The sequence below is a fragment of the Malaclemys terrapin genome, chromosome 15 (genome assembly GCF_027887155.1).
Source record: "Malaclemys terrapin pileata isolate rMalTer1 chromosome 15, rMalTer1.hap1, whole genome shotgun sequence".
NCBI lineage: Eukaryota > Metazoa > Chordata > Testudines > Emydidae > Malaclemys > Malaclemys terrapin.
The window spans coordinates 12,294,382-12,313,504 of NC_071519.1; positions in this window are offsets into that span (position 1 = coordinate 12,294,382).

Here is a 19,123-nt window from a genome sequence, read left to right on the forward strand (position 1 = left end):
TGTATTTCGTGCTTGCAGTTGCACAGAGAATGTGGACCAGAGCGTTCGGCTGTTCATAAATTTGCAACAACACCTTCCTCCAGGCAAATATTAAATATCTTCGCCTACTGTGTTAGGTAATAATATATAATATGTTCCCTTCTTTGATTTAAATATACATTGAAATATACATTATACTAATTATCGCATTCCATTATTTCAGAGATCTCTTTCCCTTTTTTATCTAACATAAAAAATGAATAAAGAGACCGGTAAGGCTGGTGAGACAAGGAAGAGAACTGCAGGAGTAGACAAAGATCCGTCCATGTCGAAACGAAAACAACGGGATAGCACCCCCGACAGAGTATTGAAGACTTGGGGTGAACTTCCCCCAAAGTGAAGCCATCTACTTTCAAAAAAGCCTTTCAAGACTCGTGGCTTCAAGAAGGTAAATACAAAGACTGGCTGCAGAAAGTAGAAAACAATTGGTTTTTAGCTTATTGCAAATGTTCACTGCTTAGTGAAGAAGGAGAAACAGTAACAGGAAACTTGGAAATGGCAGAGATGCTAAATGACTTCTTTGTTTTGGTCTTCACCGAGAAGTCTGAAGGAATGCCTAACATAGTGAATGCTAATGGGACGGGGGTAGGTTTAGCAGATAAAATATAAAAAGAACAAGTTAAAAATCACTTAGAAAAGTTAGATGCCTGCAAGTCACCAGGGCCTGATGAAATGCATCCTAGAATACTCAAGGAGCTAATAGAGGAGGTATCTGAGCCTCTAGCTATTATCTTTGGAAAATCATGGGAGACGGGAGAGATTCCAGAAGACTGGAAAAGGGCAAATATAGTGCCCATCTATAAAAAGGGAAATAAAAACAACCCAGGAAACTACAGACCAGTTAGTTTAACTTCTGTGCCAGGGAAGATAATGGAGCAAGTAATTAAGGAAATCATCTGCAAACACTTGGAAGGTGGTAAGGTGATAGGGAACAGCCAGCATGGATTCGTGAAGAACAAATCATGTCAAACCAATCTGATAGCTTTCTTTGATAGAATAACGAGCCTTGTGGATAAGGGTGAAGCTGTGGATGTGGTATACATAGACTTTAGTAAGGCATTTGATACAGTCTCGCATGATATTCTTATCGATAAACTAGGCAAATACAATTTAGATGGGGCTACTATAAGGTGGGTGCATAACTGGCTGGATAACCGTACTCAGAGGGTTGTTATTAATGGTTCCCAATCCTGCTGGAATGGCATAACGAGTGTGGTACCGCAGGGGTCTGTTTTGGGACCGGCGCTGTTCAATATCTTCATCAATGACTTAGATATTGGCATAGAAAGTACGCTTATTAAGATTGCGGATTATACCAAACTGGGAGGGATTGCAACTGCTTTGGAGGACAGGGTCACAATTCAAAATGATCTGGACAAATTGGAGAAATGGGCTGAGGTAAACAGGATGAAGTTTAACAAAGACAAATGCAAAGTGCTCCACCTAGGAAGGAAAAATCAGTTTCACACATACAGAATGGGAAGAGACTGTCTAGGAAGGAGTACGGCAGAAAGGGATCTAGGGGTTATAGTGGACCACAAGCTAAATATGAGTCAACAGTGTGATGCTGTTGCAAAAAAAGCAAACATGATTCTGGGATGCATTAACAGGTGTGTTGTGAGCAAGACACGAGAAGTCATTCTTCCGCTCTACTCTGCTCTGGTTAGGCCTCAGCTGGAGTATTGTGTCCAGTTCTGGGCACCGCATTTTAAAAAAGATGTGGAGAAATTGGAGCGGGTCCAGAGAAGAGCAACAAGAATGATTAAAGGTCTTGAGAACATGACCTATGAAGGAAGGCTGAACGAATTGGGTTTGTTTAGTTTGGAAAAGAGAAGACTGAGAGGGGACATGATAGCAGTTTTCAGGTATTTAAAAGGGTGTCATAAGGAGGAGGGAGAAAACTTGTTCACCTTAGCCTCTAAGGATAGAACCAGAAGCAATGGGTTTAAACTGCAGCAAGGGAGGTCTAGGTTGGACATTAGGAAAAAGTTCCTAACTGTCAGGGTGGTTTAAATTGCCTAGGGAGGTTGTGGAATCTCCATCTCTGGAGATATTTAAGAGTAGGTTAGATAAATGTCTATCAGGGATGTTCTAGACAGTATTTGGTCCTGCCATGCAGGCAGGGGACTGGACTCTCGAGGTCCCTTCCAGTCCTAGAATCTATGAATCTATGAATCTATGATGTAAAAATCCAGGCAGGTACTAGTGAGTTAGATAAGCACGCTAATGGTAAAAAACATAAACAAAGGGTTGAGACAGTGTCTAATACGAAGAAAATTGATGATATGTTTAATAAAGAAGATTGTGAAATTTAAAAAGCACAAAGATGTGAAAAGCAAGTTACAAATGCAGAGATTAGAATGGCCTGTTACTTTGCTGAACAGAATGTCAGTATTCAATCTGTAGAACACTCAACTGAACTAGTTAAAAAATGTTTCCCTGAGTCCAAAATTGCTGAGGCTGTAACATTAAAGAAAGATAAATGTCCTGCTAGAATCAGCAATGTTTTGGCGCAAACTGAGACTGAGGAACTTGTAGAAAAATGGAAAGTTAATGAATTTAGATTATTCAGGTCAATTCATGTTTGCAAATATATCTGAACTGGCTAGAAAGGTTTTCACATTACAGCATTCAAATGCAGCATGTGAAAGAATTTTTTCCATGGTAACTGACATAAAAACCAAAAAAAGAAATTGTACGAGAACCAAAACACCCCATTCTAGTGTAGTTATAAGGTCAGATTTGAAAGCAAAGCACGAGAAATGTTCTAATTTTGTAATTACTATTACGCACTTGTATTTACATTGTAAAATATGTACAGTAAAAATGACAGTGATAAAACTAGTAAAAATATTAATGATGGTAATGATGTTCCTAGTGACGACTCAGACCATGAGTCAGAAAATGGATAAAACTCAGAGACTATAATAATAAGGCAAATTATGTAAAAGTGTTCTTTGTTCTTTGTTCTTTGTTTGCTTTTTTATCTTAGTTTATAATCATATGTTTACTTTTTATTTTTTCAAAGTAACTTTGATGTACAGTACACTGCAGGGCACATGCTGTACTTATTAATACTTTTGTTTTTACAATAGTGAAATTTGTGTAAAATACATTTTCTATCATTTCAATCCTATTCCTCATGTGTTAAATATTTTATTGACTGTATAAAATCGCTCTGTGTAGAAATGTCTCTCTGCAGCCGTTATTGATACGTATAGATCGGAAGAAACAGCTGTTGTAAAAGATGCTACTTCCCTCATAGGTCATGTTTTCTAGACCTTACATTTTTTTTTCTCTTCTCTGGACTCTCTCCAATTTGTCCACCTTTCCTGCAATGCGGCGCCCAGAACTGGACACAATACTCCAGTTGAGGCCTAATCAGCACAGAGTAGAGCGGATATCCCAGAGTGACGTTCTGGTTTTTTGCATAGATCCCTTTCCAGAGTACTCGTATTCAGCTTGTGGTCCAGATCCCTTTCCGCAGTACTCCTTCCTAGGCAGTCATTTCCCAGTTTGTGTGCGTGCAGCTTATCATTCACAGACTTGGTAAGTGTGCTCTGTATGCCATTATCTCCATCATTGATTAAGATGTGGAATAGAAACTTATCCAGAACTGATCCCTGGAGAACCCCACTCGTTCTGCCCTTTCAGCCTGTGAAGCACTGATAACTATTGTCAGAACTGTTTTCCAACTAGTTTTGCACCCATCTTATTTTAGCTCCATCTAGGTTGCATTTCCATAGTTTGTTTATGAGAAGGTCATGGAAGACAGTATCAAAAGCCTTACTAAAAGCAAGATAGAGCGGTCCTACAGATAGCATTTTCACACACACATATGTGTAAGAAATTGCAAACTGTAGGGATGTGCTACCTGTAACACTGCAATCGGATGAAGCTAATTCCTACAGATAGCAGTTCCTCACACCGTAGGTATGTGAGATTGCTCTCTGCTTGAATTAGCTACATCAGATGGCCTTTTTTAGCAAAGTAGGACTTGTCGCTGCTGCAGTGCCAGGTGCCAGGCGCTGGGGGTTGAGCTGTGGCTCTAAGTGGTGGGGGGGTCTGTGGGTCGGGGGCGTTCAAGCTCCTCTGAGAAGCAGGTTTGGATTTTCATCAGTGAATGTCCGATTTCACCATCCCCGTGTCACCTGGGGACAAAATATTTCCAATTCCATTGATAACAATCAGCGTTTACAGAGGGGCCAAGTGAGGAAAACGCTGCTTGAGAACTTGCTGTTGGAGTCCCACTGTACAGTGTATAAAACACAGCGCGGGTGTTAGCGGCGCTAGCGCAAGGGGGCGTTTGTTTCCATCGCTTTAACTCGGAATCAGCATCTGCTGTCATGACATGATTCTTGTCAGGCCCCCTCCCCTCAATTTCACACACCTGTGAGCATCTCCATGGATACAAATCTAAAAAAACTGCTTAAAAATACCCCACTATGACTCGTCCAAATTATAAAAACTGAATCCTGCCAAGCCTAGTGAAAAGTAAAACACAAGCAAGCCTGTGTGTGTGTGTGTGTGTGCGATGCTACATCCACATTGGGGTGCGTTTCCCTAGACAAACAATTTCTTTTTATCATAGCATCTTCCTCTTCTAGTCCCCATCAGAACATGCTCCTGGCTGCAGCCAGGTCCCCTCTAGCCAGGAAATGTCACTTCCCTTGTTGAATGAATGAACCAGTGATAAACTTCTTACCCTCTGTCACACAGCTCACCCCCACATGGCCAACCATGGCACAACAGGCGAGTCCTGCCTCAGTTTCCCCTGCTGTTCCCAGGGCTGACTGAGTTGCCCACCCTCTCTGCAGTGGGTCAGACCGATGGTCCACTCTGCCCAGAAGAGGAGTGTTGTCTCATTCAATTCAAGCCTCTTCTGGGCATAATTTACTAATACAATTCCAGGCTTTGGTTGATCCCTTGAAATAAGGCAATTCACAACCCCCAAAGTAAGACAGATGAAAAGGCAGCAGTTCTCCATCCCCTAGCGTGACCAGATAGCAAGTGTAAAAAATCGGGACGGGGGCGGGGGTAATAGGTGCCCATATAAGAAAAAGCCCCCAAAATCGGGACTGTCCCTATAAAATCAGGACATCTGGTCACCCTACCATCCCCGCTCCAGGGACTGTCACTCAGGCATTCTACAAGGGTCTTCCCGCAGCGTTGCCCTCCCCAGGCTCCTGCGAGCCCTACCCCTGCGGAATGTGGTAGATTGAAAACTGTGTGAAAACTGGGAGCTATCACTTTAAATTCGAGGGGTGTTCCTGGTCCTGCCGGCAGGCTGGGGGCTCTGTTGGGAAGGGTCTGATCAGAGTCTGCAGAGAGCCAGCCTAGAACAAGGTGGGTGAGTTGAGCCCCTGTTTTGTCTGTAGAGAAACAGTCACATGAAAAAGAGTCCCATTCAATTCCATCATGTCATGACAGACAGCTAAAAAGGGACAATGTTTATGTGCTTGTACACAAATCCTAGAAGTCTAACTAATAAGCCGGGTGAATTTGAGTGTCTCGTATTAAATGAGGATATTGATGGAATAGGCACCACAGAAACTTGGTGGAATGAGGATAATCAATGGGACAGTAATACCAGGGTACAAAATCTATTGGAAGGACAGAAGAGATGGTGCTGGTGGGGGAGTGGCACTAGATGGGAAAGAAAGCGTAGAGTGAAAGAAAGTAAAAATCTTAAACGAACCAAACTGCACCATAGAATCTCTATGGCTAGAAACGCCAAGTCTGAATTATAATGATAATATATAGCAGTAGGGATATACTACTGACCACCAGACCAGGATGGTGATTGTGACTGTGAAATGCTCAGGGAGATTAGAGAGGCTAGAAAAATAAAAAAATCAGTTATAATGGGGGATTTCAACTAGCCCCATAGTGACTGGGTACATGTCACCTCAGATGGGGTGAAGAGATGACATTTCTTGACACCTTAAATGAAGCTTCTTGTTCTGGATCCCACAAGGGGGGAGGCAATTCTTGATTTAGTCCTAAGTGGAGCACAGGATCTGGTCCAAGAGGTGCATAGAGCTGAACTCCTCGGTAATAACGACAATAACATAATCAAATGGAACATTCGGGTGGGTGGGAGGGCAGGACACAAACCACAGCAGCCCACCATGGTAGCATTTCATTTCACAAAGTGGAACGCCACAGAAATGAGGAAGTTAGTTAGGAAGTAAAAGGCAAACTGCAAATAAACTTTTTACAGACATCATAATAGAGGCTCAATTTAAATGTGTACCCCAAATAAAAACATGAGAAGAGGACCAAACTAATGCCACCGTGGCTAACAACAAAGTAAAAGAGGGAGTTAGAGGCAAAAAGGCATTCTGTAAAAGGTGGAATTTAAATCCTATTGCGGAAACTAGAAAGGAGCATAAACTCTGGCAAGTGGTGTGTGTGATAGTCCCACCTTGGTGCAGACCCTGCCCCCCCCCATCGCTCCACCTCCTCCTCTTCCTGTAGAGCCTTCCTCAGACCTCCCCCGCCCGCCCGCTTTACCCTGATCCCTGCAAAAACCCCTGACTGCGGCTGAGCTGCCGGTGTGCTGAGCCACTGCCTGATAGTGGCTTGTCGGCTTGTCCTGCTCCATGTGCCTGTCTGGGGCCGGCTGCTGGCTCTTGTCTGAGATGTAGGCTGTCAGCGCTTCAGAGTCAGGACAGTCGTTCTGCACAGTGCGGGCCTGGTCCATGACTGCGGTGCCTGAGCACGACCGTAATACACCTAATAGATAATGTACAGCACCTAGCACAGTGCGGGCCTGGTCCATGACTGGGGCTCCTGAGGACTACCGTAATACACCTAATAGATAATGTACAGCGCCTAGCACAGTGAGGTGCTGATCTCTGACTGGGGCTCCTAGGCATGACCGTAATACACCTGATACATAATAATAACGATAATGAATATTTAATATACACCCTGCTCTCATGGACAGATCGCTGCTGTTCCACCTCAGACAATGAGCCCCAGCAGCCTGAATTGTATCTCTGCAAATGCAAATTTGTGGCAAAACTTCAGTGCTCTGGTCAGATCCCAGCTGGGGTCAATCAGCCGTAGCCCCACTGGAGTCAATGGGGACAGATCAGAGGCACCAATTCCGTGGGCTCCAGGGCTCAAGCACCCATGGAAAAAAAATAGGGGGTGCTCACGAGGGCTGGCCCCCGATCAGCTGTCTGGTGGCTGGTGGGAGGTGCTGAGTGGGACGGAGAGGAGCCAGCAGTGGGGGAGGGACTTGGGGGAGGGACCTGAGAGAAGCGAATGAAGGGCAACCAGAGGGGCCTGGGGGTGGAGTGGGGTCAGGAAGAGGTGGAGCGAGGGCGGGGCCTTAGAGGAAGGAGCAGAGTAGGGGGCAGGGCCTCAGGGTGGAACCGGGGCGGAACACCCACCAGGAAAAATAAAAGTCAACGCCTATGGGCCAGATCCCAGCTGAGGGGATTCCAGCTGAAAAGCAGGTCACTGTCTGTCAGCACTGGGTTGGCGTTAATTGGCATGAATACTTTGGAGGCACACAGGTGAACACACCTGGTGCAATAGTGCATACAATGCAGTAGGGGGCAGTAGTGGCTGGATGTCTCTCAATCACACTCACTCGCACGCACAGTGCAAGCTAGAGGTTTGATTTCCATCTCGAGGTGACAAACCCAGGTTGGCTCGGACGGTGCTGATGCTAGTAGCGTGTCATTGCCGTGGGGCGAGCAGTGGGCAGGGCCGCCCTGAGCTCGTACCTACAGGCTGGGATGTCTCCTCACGCTAAAACTCACCCCTCCAGCTCCGAGGGGAGACACCGCGTGGGGCAGGTCTGATCATTCTCTCCAGCAGGAGGCAGCGCTAACGTTCACTATGTGTCTCTCTCCTGCCCACGTTCCATTTGCCCGGCAGCCTGGAAAATGCATCCTCCCCCGGTGCCTTTTCCCACAGCTCCTGGGATGTTAGATGTTGAGGCCGACGTGCTGTGAGGGGGCTGCTTAGAGCGACTTTCTCCAATGACCCCCCCCGCCCCTCCCACTCAAAACCTGTGTGTGCAGCTGTGTATGGTCACCCATGCACGTCTCTCTGCCGCTAACCAACGGGGCACATGAATATTTTCTAGCAGGTGAGCAGCTCGCAGTGACATTGGAGCCAGGGCCATGATTTCCTTCCTCAGCTGCTGCTTCTGGCTTCCAATGCTGGAGACGAAAACAGGTAACAGAAATTTCCTTGTAATATTTTCCTTACAGAAACCCCACAGCCAGTGCCCGTGATGCACTCCCCACAGCGCCCCCTGCTGGAGTTGGAATGGCTGGGAGCTCCCTCCACAGCCAGTGCTCCCCCCCCCACTCCCACAGTGCCCCCTGCTGAGCCAGGCAAGCACTGGAAAAGCTGGGAACCCCCTCCCCCCCCCCCCACACACAGCCAGGTGTCCTGCCCCACATAAGAACAGCCAGATTGGGTCAGACCAAAGGTCCATCTAGCCCAGTAGCCTGTCTTCCAATAGTTGCCAATCCCAGGTGTCCCAGAGGCTCCCCACAGCCAGAGTCCTGCCCTGCTCCCCACATCACCCCCTGCTGGGTAAGGCTGGTATTTCACACACACAAAGTCCAGAGCTCACTAGCCCCTGTGCTTTCTGATCCTTGCAATACAGTCAGAGCTGCCCAGAGTGGGGGGCAAGTGGGGCAAGTTGCCCTGGGCCCCGCAGGGGCCCCCACGAGAATATAGTATTCTATAGTATTGCAACTTTTTTTTCGGCACCGGATGTTGTAGCTCGGTTCGGGGGAGATGTGACCCTGAGCTGCTTTTTCCGTCCCAGCCTGGGATGAACCTGCAGGACGTGACTCTCCCTTGGCAGAAGGAACCGGCGGGGACAGAGGCCCTGGTGGTTCATAGTCACTATTATGGGAGGGAGCAGCTGGCGAGACAGGACGAGGTTTATAGGAACCTGACCTGGCTGGATCCGGAGGGGCTGGCCCGGGGGAATGCGTCCCTGACGCTGAGGGGTGTCTGCACCCAGGATGAGGGCGTCTATCTCTGCCACATCACCTCAGAGCTGGGCTGGACGTCTGAACTCAGGGAGCTGAGAGTGGGAGGTGGGTGCTGGGGCTGCTGCATCCTGGGATGGGCCTGGCTAACGCAGTGTGGCTCTGTGCCCCCTCTAGTGGCTGCAGCCTACTTGGCACATTATTAGTCTCCTCACTGTCAGAATTCCCTCCACGACCTCTTTCCCGAGAATTCAGTTCCACGCCACACTTCGCCCCTCAGGTGTTTTTATCTGGCTCACAGCAACGCTACGCTGAGCTGATCTGCCTCAAACACAGGGGGGTGGACGTGGGTCCATCACAGCTCCAGAGAAACTCATTCTCCTTATGTACATTTACAGATCACATCACATTTACTCTACACTGCATCTGACATTTTACAATTGGCTGGTTACTCAGCAGGAACCAGACCCTGAGCCGCACACTCTGTCCACGTTTCGACTTCCTCTTTACCTCATCTCTCCATTCCTAACATATCCTGTCCCTTGTTAGCTGGTTCACAGTCAATAGGTCCCTGGGTGTTCTCCCTCTAATCTTATCTTATTCTGTCTTTTTAGCCTACTGAGCTCTTGACTGATCTTATTTAGCACAAATGCCCTGTTTCCAGCCTCATGAGTCATTTGCTGCTCTAATTCTGTCTTCCAAAGAATGAGGCCTCACGTTGGGCCAGGTCTCAGCGACAGTGGCACTGGTGGGTTACTGCAGTTCTTCCTTTAGCTCAGCCAGCTGCAGCTCAGAGGGGTAGGCCCACAGGCCATGGGTTCAGGCCCCATGGTTGTTAAAATGCCTTCCCCGCTGGCGAACGAGGGCTCGTTGCTAACCTGGTATCTCCTGCAGCTGGGAGGGGGAATCCTGGAGCTGGAGCCCTCAGAGCCTGGCTGGAATCTCTCTGCGCTGAGGCTGCCCTGTATGTCCCAGCTGCTAATTGCTGAGGGCTCCTTCAGTGACCCCAGTGTGAGCCCTGCTCCAGCATGGACTCAATCAGCTTGGAAAGAGATGACTAAGGAGGATATGATGGAGGTCTATACGATCATGGCTGGTGTGGAGAACGTGGATAAGGACGTGTTATTTACTCCTTCTCCTAACACAAGAACTAGGGGTCACCCAATGAAATTAATAAGCAGCAGATTTAAAACAAACAAAAGGAAGTATTTCCTCACACAACACACAGTTAACCTCTGGAACCCGTTGCCAGGGGATATGGTGAAGCCAAGACTGTAACAGGGTTCAAAAAAGAACGGGGTAAGTTCCTGGAGGACACGTCCATCAATGGCTATTAGCCAGGGTGGGCAGGGATGGTGTCCCTAACCTGTTTGCCAGAAGCTGGGAATGGACAACAGGATGGATCACTTAATGATTCCCTGCTCTGTTCATTCCCTCTGGGGCACCTGGCATTGGCCACTGTCGGCAGACAGGAAACTGGGCTAGACGGACCTTTGGTCTGACCCAGTCTGGCCGTTCTTATGTTCTTAAATATCAGTGGGAGGAAAATGAAGCTAATGTTGGAAACATGACTGAAAACCCCAGGACAAGATTCTCAGCTGAGTTACCCAGCATAGTCCCATTGATTCCAATGGCACCATGGCCAATTGACACCAGCTGGGATCTGGCCCCAAAACCTCTTCTGCAGAAGGAAACCAGTATCCCTGTAAATGGTAACTGGCTCTGGCTGGTAAGACCAAGGTGGGGAGAGTTTTCTTGTGTGGGATGGACACTGTGTCTATCCCAAGTGGATCTGATCTCAGACAAATGGTAGGCGATGTCCCTCCTCAAAGCTGGCTCAAACCCCAAACTTCATGGCTTAACCTCAAACTGCACAGTTTAACCTCTTGTGCTGTGTTGCTGGACAGCTGTTACCTGGCTGTTCCACCCCAGAGGTGGCTGCATCGCTGCACTGGAAGAGCAATTCCTGTGTTTGGAGCCTGTCAAGCAATTGAAGGTGAAAAACTCCAGAGACATGGGAAGTGTTTTTCCTTTCAGCACCCTACAGTGAGCCTCATCTGACCCTTGATGCCACGTTTTGGCTGGGCCTCACCCTCTTGACCTTCAGCTCAGGGGGTGGGGAATTACAGACCAGTCAGCTTAACTTCTGTACCTTCAAAGATAATGGAGCATGGATTTGTCAAGAACAAATCATGTCAAACCAATCTGATAGCTTTCTTTGACAGGGTAACAAACCGTGTGGGTAGGGGGAAGCAGTAGACATGGTATATCTTGATTTTAGTAAAGCTTTTGATACTGTCTCACATGACTTTCTCATAAACAAACTGGGAAATGCAACCTAGATGGAGCTATTAGAAGATGGGTTCATAACTGGCTGGAAAACCGTTCCCTGAGAGCAGTTATCAGTGGTTCACAGTCATGCTGGAAGGGCATAACAAGTGGGGTCCCTCAAGGGATCAGTTCTGGGTCCTGTTCTGTTCAATATCTTCATCAATGATTTAGATAATGGTATAGACAGTACACTTATAAACTTTGCAGATGATACCCAGCTGGGAGCGGGTGCAAGTGCTTTGGAGGATAGGATTAAAATTCAAAATGATCTGGACAAACTGGAGAAATGGTCTGAAGTAAATAGGATGAAATTCAATAAGGACAAATGCAAAGTACTTCACTTAGAAAGGAACAATCAGTTGTGCACATACAAAATGGGAAATGACTGCCTAGGGAGGAGTACTGTGAAAGGGATCTGGGGGTCATAGTGGATCACAAGCTAAATATGAGTCAATAGTAGGGTGACCAGACATCTCAATAAAATCGGGACTGTCCCAATATTTAGTTGTTTGTCCCGCATCCCGAGTGATGTTTTGTCGAGACACCATTTGTCCTGATATTTTGCACTCCGGGTTTTTTTTGCTTTGCCAGCGGGGACCCCCCCACCCCATGTGTCCCGATATTTAGTGCCTGTCATCTGGTCACCCTAAGTAGGGAGAAGAAGCAGTTTGGGAGCCAGGAGAGTAGAAATAAATAGTTAATGACAAATACTGCGGGCTTTTTGTGTGGTGAAGGGTTGAAAAGGGGTCTCTTTACTATCTTTGCTAAACTTTAAAATAGCTGTGTATGATGAAAGGGCAGGTGTGATGGGTTGGATCACAGAACCCCCCTTGGGAGCTGCCACCCGATGTGCAAAGACTACCCCTGCTCCTGTTTTCCCTGCCAGCTCAGGACTCCAGCACCCTGTCTTGCTGAGCCAGACACTCCCATCTGCTCCAACACAGACCCAGGGTCTGAATTGCTTGACCCAAAGCTGCAGGTTTACCTGAAAACAGCTCACAGAAGTGTGCTTGTCTTTAGCACTCAGATGCCCAACTCCCCATGGGGTCTAAACCCAAATAAATCCGTTTTACCCTGCATAAAGCTTATGCATAAAGCTTATGCAGGGTAAACTCATAAATTGTTCGCCCTCTATACCACTGATAGAGAGAGATGCACAGTTGTTTGCTCTCCCAGGTATTAATACATACTTTGAGTTAATTCATACAGAAAGTAGGTCCTAAGTGGTTCCAAGTATTAACAGACAGAACAAAGTAAGTCACCAAGCAAAATAAAATTAAATGCGCAAATCTATGTCTAATCAGACTGAATACAGATAATCTCACCCTTAGAGATGCTTCAGTACGTTTTTTTCCCCCTCAGACTGGACACCTTCCAGGCCTGGGCACAATTCTTTCCTCGGTACAGCTCTTGTTCCAGCTTAGGTGGTACCCACTTGCCAGCACACACATATACAGGAAGACTTACAGGTAAAATAGAGCCATCTGCAGACAATGGTCCTGGTTAATGGGAGTCATCAAGATTTCAAACCACCATTAATGGCACACACTTTACATAAATAGGCCCTCAGAGGTATATTTTATATTTCTAGTTTTACATACAAGAGTGGTACATTTAAACAAATAGGATGATCACACTCAGTAGATTATAAACTTTGTAATGACACCTTACAAGAGACCTTGTGCATGAAGCATATCCCAGTTACATTATATTTACTTATTATCATGTTTTTATAAAACCATATAAACTGCACAATGTCACAGCAGGTCTATAAAGGTAAAAGGTCACTCTAGGGGCTTGAAGTCCCAGATTCTGGTGCTACTGCCTGCTTCTACCAGCTCATCTCAACCCAGCAAATCCCTCTGATGGTAGCAGTAGTGAGCTCTTGTTCTTCTTTTCTGGACTAGCCACCAGAAAAAGGACACGATACGTGTGGCCAAGGAAACAGAGAGGCAGTGTTCCCTGTTAATATGGCTCTGGGGGGGAAGCTTGGCAGGTTACTCTGGACTAGGTAGGAGCCACATGTCTCCAAACCTGCCCATCCCGAGGCTCCAGAGACCTCTCTCCAGATCCCAGAGCTTCCTCAGAGTCCTAAAGAGCCAGATGGAATCTGGCCTCTCTCCCCCACCCTCAGCAGTCCAGAAAAAGTGATTTGTAGACATGTTCTGTGTCCTCTCCTGCCACACTCCCCTGTTGGTGACTAATGCAGTCACAGAGTCCAGGCTTGGTGACAGGCATTCCTCTGGGCTGGGACAAGCAGGAGGACGTGAGCTGCAATGGATCCTCCTGTGCATGGGCTGAGTGGGCAACCTCTCTCCTGCCATCTCTGCTTTCCAGCCCACACGCACTAAGGAGGAGGTGATGCACTTACCCCAAAGGTGGGGATGGGAAGAAGCAGAACAGCCTTGCTCTTTCTGTCTGTTTTGCTCATTGAGGTGTTGGAGTGAACACTCCCCTTCACTCTATTCTCAGACAAACACGAGCATTAACTGTTTGCTACTGATGGGTCTAGAAAGCATGTGTGGAGTGGAAGATGCCATTTCTGGGGGATTGTTCCCAAGACCCAGGACTTTGTGTTCAAGCATCTCCCAGCTCCCTTGGTGAAAATAAGACCAAGGTTTCCTTGCAATATACAGGAAGAAAGTAGCTTTTTACCCCAGGTGGGACTTGAACCCACAATCTCTGGCTTAGGAAGCCAATGTCTTATCAATTAGGCCACTAGGGACCTGACGTACAACACCAGGAGGTATGGAAATTCCCTCTCATAATTGCACATTCCTCACCTTAACTTGGAAGCCAAATACCCCCTTTATGCACCTTACAGCAATGTCTGCATCCCCTGGCAGCGAGGCAACTGGGCAGGTCGCTCACAGAGCTGAGCACCACCTTTCTGCCAACCATCTTTAGAGAAGAACCCCACCCTAGAGTGCCCCCTCCCTCCGTCAGCACCTCCACGTCTGTGGCTCTGAGTGGCAGTAGGATGAACAGGGGTGAATCTGGGGCTGGAAGGTCAGCCTAAGGAGTAACCAGCTGCCTCCTGCCTCATAGGTTAGACTCTTGGCGCTGTGCCAGCCGTCCCCTTGCTTGAAGGCCCAGAGTAAGAAGAAGGAGGCCCGGTGCTGGCAGAAGAGGGTTTGATTAATCGAGCTCTGTGTTATGGGCCCAGCACGCTGCCGCTGTGTCACTCTGCTGGCTTTTCGTAAGCAGCACCAAGTGGTCTGGCTCCAGGCTAGAGCCCTGCGAGCTCTGGCACCGTCAGGACACGGTGCCCGGTGCTGGGCAGTGACCCTGGCAAACCAGCTGCTGGTTGGTGTCTCTGTGGTATCCTGGGTCAGTGAGTTCAGCTGTTAATGGAAGGGGGGGGGGGGGGAGTTATGCTCCCCCAGGGATGCCACCCACTGGGCCTTCAAGCCAGGGGGTGGCTGGCACAGCGCCAAGAGTCTAACCTGTGAGGCAGGAGGCGGCTGATGCCCACAGCCTGCTGGGGAGCTCCCAGAAGTTATTAAGGGACAGAGACTCCTCAATGCCCTTAGTAACAAGGGTTTGGGCTTCACCGAGGCCAGTAAGGGGGTCACGATGTCGGCCCTATAACCCTGAGTGTCAGGTCGCTGTGCAGCTTTGATCTAGGGCTCGGATCCCAACGACCGACCAGCAGGCCACAGCCTTCCCCTCGGTCTGTCCCACCTGGTTACTTCTTACAGGCTGACCGTACCCGCTTCCAGCCCCAGATCCACCCCCAATCATCCTACTGCCACTCAGAGCCACAGACGTGGAGGTGCTGACGGAGGGAGGGGGGACTCTAGGTTTGGGTTCTTCTCTAAAGATGGCTGGCAGAAAGGTGGTGCTCAGCTCTGTCAGCGACCTGCCCCGTTGCCTCGCTGTCAGGGGATGCAGACGTTTCTGTAAGGCGCATGAAGGGGGTATTTGAATGGATCTGTCTGGAGACAAAGCAGACCCTGAGAATGAGCAATGGTGTGAAAAGAAGAGCTTCAAATGTGTGTTAGATGTCTGTTAAGTCGGTCTGGCAAATTTAAAGAAAATACCAATGCCCTTAGCATGGTGCAGACATTGGCTGTTTCTGATCCCGGAAGACGGTGGGACCAGGTCTCATCAACGGGGAGGTGGCCACCCCGGCACGCACAAGGCTGAGCCAGCCAGTGTGGTGTGCACTGCAGCTTGCCCCTACTCGCTTTTCCTTTATCTGTATGACATCCCCTGTATGTCATCTGTATGACAGGTCTATGGGGCTAGGGCTGTCCTCCCTCCAGCCCCTCCCCTACCCCAGGCTGTCTATGGGGCTGGGTCTCTCCCTGCAGCCCCGCCCCTGGCTCGGGGCTCACAGACACTCCCCGCTCAGCTGCTGCAGGCCCCAGGAGCCGGGAGATGGAATTTCACGGAAGGTTCTAACAATGGCCGCTGGTGCGGAGCCGCGTGCGCTGGGGCTGTGACGTGCGGTGACGTGTGCACTCTCTGCAGGCAACTCAAGAGCAGAACACAAGGTGTCACGTGTCCATGGGCGGGGTTATGCAGATGAGCAGTGTCTGGCGGCAGCAGGGAGAGCAGCGAGATGAACCGAAGGAGCCAGGCAGGGAGAATTCTCTGTGTGCGGACAGAATTGGGGGTGGGGAGTCCATGCTGTGAGTGCCGGCACCGGAGTCACTTCAGGGCAGTGATTGCCACTGAGCTACGTAGTTACCAAAGGCGTTTGACTGGGGTGTGGTGCCTGGCTGGGAGCAGCTCGTCGTCATATTGAAGTTTGTGGGAGTGAGAGGGCAGCGAGGTGTTGCTGTGTGAAAAGTGTTGTCTTTCGGCTGGCATCATATGCAGTGTCTGTGCTGGTTAGTTTAGTCTAGTTTCTGTTTGGCAACTTTGTATTAAGTGGGTTTTTGGGTGCAGCTGTTAGGGGTTCACAATAAGAGGGAGGTGAAGTAGATGGAGAAGGTGATGTGGGAGGGGTGGGATAGAGGTATCCTTAACTGACACTGGCTGCCCTGCTGTCTCCCCAGCTCCCAGACCACCTCCCTGGATGGCCCCCTCTGATGCCTGGGCCTGCCCATAGCTGGAATCATCCAATGCCCACGTTACCAAATCCTACCCCTTTCCTTCTTCCTCTCCCCTCCCCCATTCCCACTCTCTTTTCCTCCAGCGCCTATTCCCCACTTCAACCTCCTCAGCCCCCCACAGGGGAGATCCCCCCTCCTTGCTTCAAGCACCCCATTTGGAGGCTTCACTTGTGTCCCCCACATTCAGTGCTGGTTTCCCCACTGTCCCCCTCGTCCAGCACTGAGTCCCTGGAGCGCGGCTCACAATACCAAACAGGAGGAGAGGGGGAGCTTACCCGGCTCTTGTACTCTGGGAACACTGGCACCTGCTGCTCTCCCAGGTGTACCAACACTGTAGTACCCTGGCAGGCTGCTGTGACAGCGGGGCCCCACCAGTCCTTCCTGGGGAACGGGGGACATGTGGGCTGAGACCATCCCCTGCTTGGCAGAGCCAAATCTGAAGCCCCTGGGAGGGTGATGGGGGGTTATGTCCTTGTCCCTCTTCCATGGAGAAACTGAGGCATGGAACAGGGAGAGGTGAGTGGCCCAAACCCAGGAGTCCTGATTCCTAGCCCTGGAGTATACACAATGTAACTCTTTGCTATTACATTGTAACAGAAAATAGATAAGTGAAAACAGTGCAAACAACATTCCACTAGTTTTCAGGATGTTTAAACACCCAATACACTTCTACATTTAACAATCGCTTTGAGCTATACTAATACATACATCAATTGGCCTGAATACACTCGGACGTAAGCTGCTCTGCCAGCGTCACGCCTTGTACAAACATTACTGCAACAGTGTGTAGGGCAGTGTGACCCCCCCGGGGGTCTGTGAGCTGGTTTCAGGGGATCAGCAGGGCCCCGCGGCTGAAGCCCAGAGCCCCCGCCTCCCACGGGGCAGAAGCCCAGAGCCCCAGTGCTCCCCACTCCACAGGGCAGAAGCCCCAAGCCTCCACGACCCAGCAGCTGTAGCCCAGAGACCCGAGCTGCCCCCCCACCCCAGCTAGTCCTTGGAGTTTTTATAGCATGTTGGGGTGGAGGTGGGGGGACTCAGAAAGAAAAAGGTTGAGATCTCTGGTGTAGGGTGTGAAGTGTGAACATGGGAGTTAGTCTGTCACAAGAGCCTCTTTCTCAACTACCTTGGGAAACAAATACATGGGCCTTTTGCCCACTTCTTTGTTACTTACTGTGGAATTCTCTCCCCGGATCATCAGAGACAATATTGACCTAAAACAATCAAGCAGCAGCGTGATTCTGTGCAGTCACTTCAGTTAGTTGCAAAAGTTGGGGTGTGGTCTAGTTCACCATTTCAGACTGGAGATTTAAAAACAGTCGGTAGCATGTCCAATAGCTTGGAGTAGTCTCTCCTGTTGACTGAACTGCACTTAAAGTTTCTCCATGTCATCATGGAGGGAGCAGAGAAAAAGCAAAAATAAAATAAATGACTCTCAGTAGATAGTCATTTTCTCAAAGGCCCCAGTAAATCTGGGGCAAATAAAATGAATATCTGATTATGTGACCAAATGTCCCTCAAGAGGAAAAATCCACATCACACAAGATACATCCAGTTTCATATAACTAGAAATTCCAGAGCAGGTTAAATATGATTACTCAGAATCAGGACAAGAGATTCTCCCATTGCATTCTCCTCTGAGCCGTTCAAACCTCCTTCACTCATTAGTTTTGAATCATATTATTTACAAAAGTTCTAGCATCGTCATACTGGAAAAAAAACAAACCAACCAGCCAGCCTCCCCATCTGCAAACAATCCCATCTCAGTAGGAAAAGTCCTACAACAGGCTTTGCCAACAATTGGAAACTGGGATTTAAACTCTAAATGATCTCACTGTATTTGAGATCCATTCAAATTCCCCATTCAGGTCTGTGACACTTTCATCTCAGGCCCTAAATCACTGTTTTAGGAGCAAAGAAAACAAATTGTGATCCACAAACAGATGGGTGAGAACCCTGAATCAAAGGACACATTCAGTGGTGGAACTGTAGAAAGTGGAGATCCAAACCCCCAAATAAATCCATTTTGCTGTGTATAAAGTTTATACGGAGTAAATTCATAAACTGTTAGCCCTCTATAACAGTTATAGAGAGAGATGCACAGCCGTTTGCACCCCCAGGTATTAATCACTTACTCTGGTTTATTAATAAACAAAAGTGATTTATTAAGTATAAAAAAGTAGGATTTAAGTGGTTTCAAGTAACAACAGACAGAATAAAGTAAGTCACCAAGCAAAATAAAGCAAAAACACGCAAGTCTAAGCCTAATATATTAAGAAACTGATTACAGGTAATATCTCACCCTCAGAGATGTTCCAATAAGCTTTATTCCCACCACCAAGGTATGGGTGCAGCACACAGGGAAACTGAGGCACACACAGGATTCATGCAGAACAGTCAAACTCACATAGGCTCAACAGTAAGACTCACATACAACATAACAAGGGAAAATCCCCACTTCGTCACACCCTCTATCCCTGCTCCTTCTCGGTTATATTTACATTGAGAAAAACGGTACAAAACCCAACTGCTATTCAGCAGAACCCAGTGCAACGTGGGAACAACTGGGAATGAGGCAATCTGTCCCTAGTGGGGGAATCTGGTGACTAACAATCACTTTGCAGTGGGAGGAAAAGTATAAACATGATGCTCCAAATTTGGTTAGACGAGGAAAAGTGATGGAGGTTGTGTCCAGTGGTGAGGAAATTTCCTACGTTACCC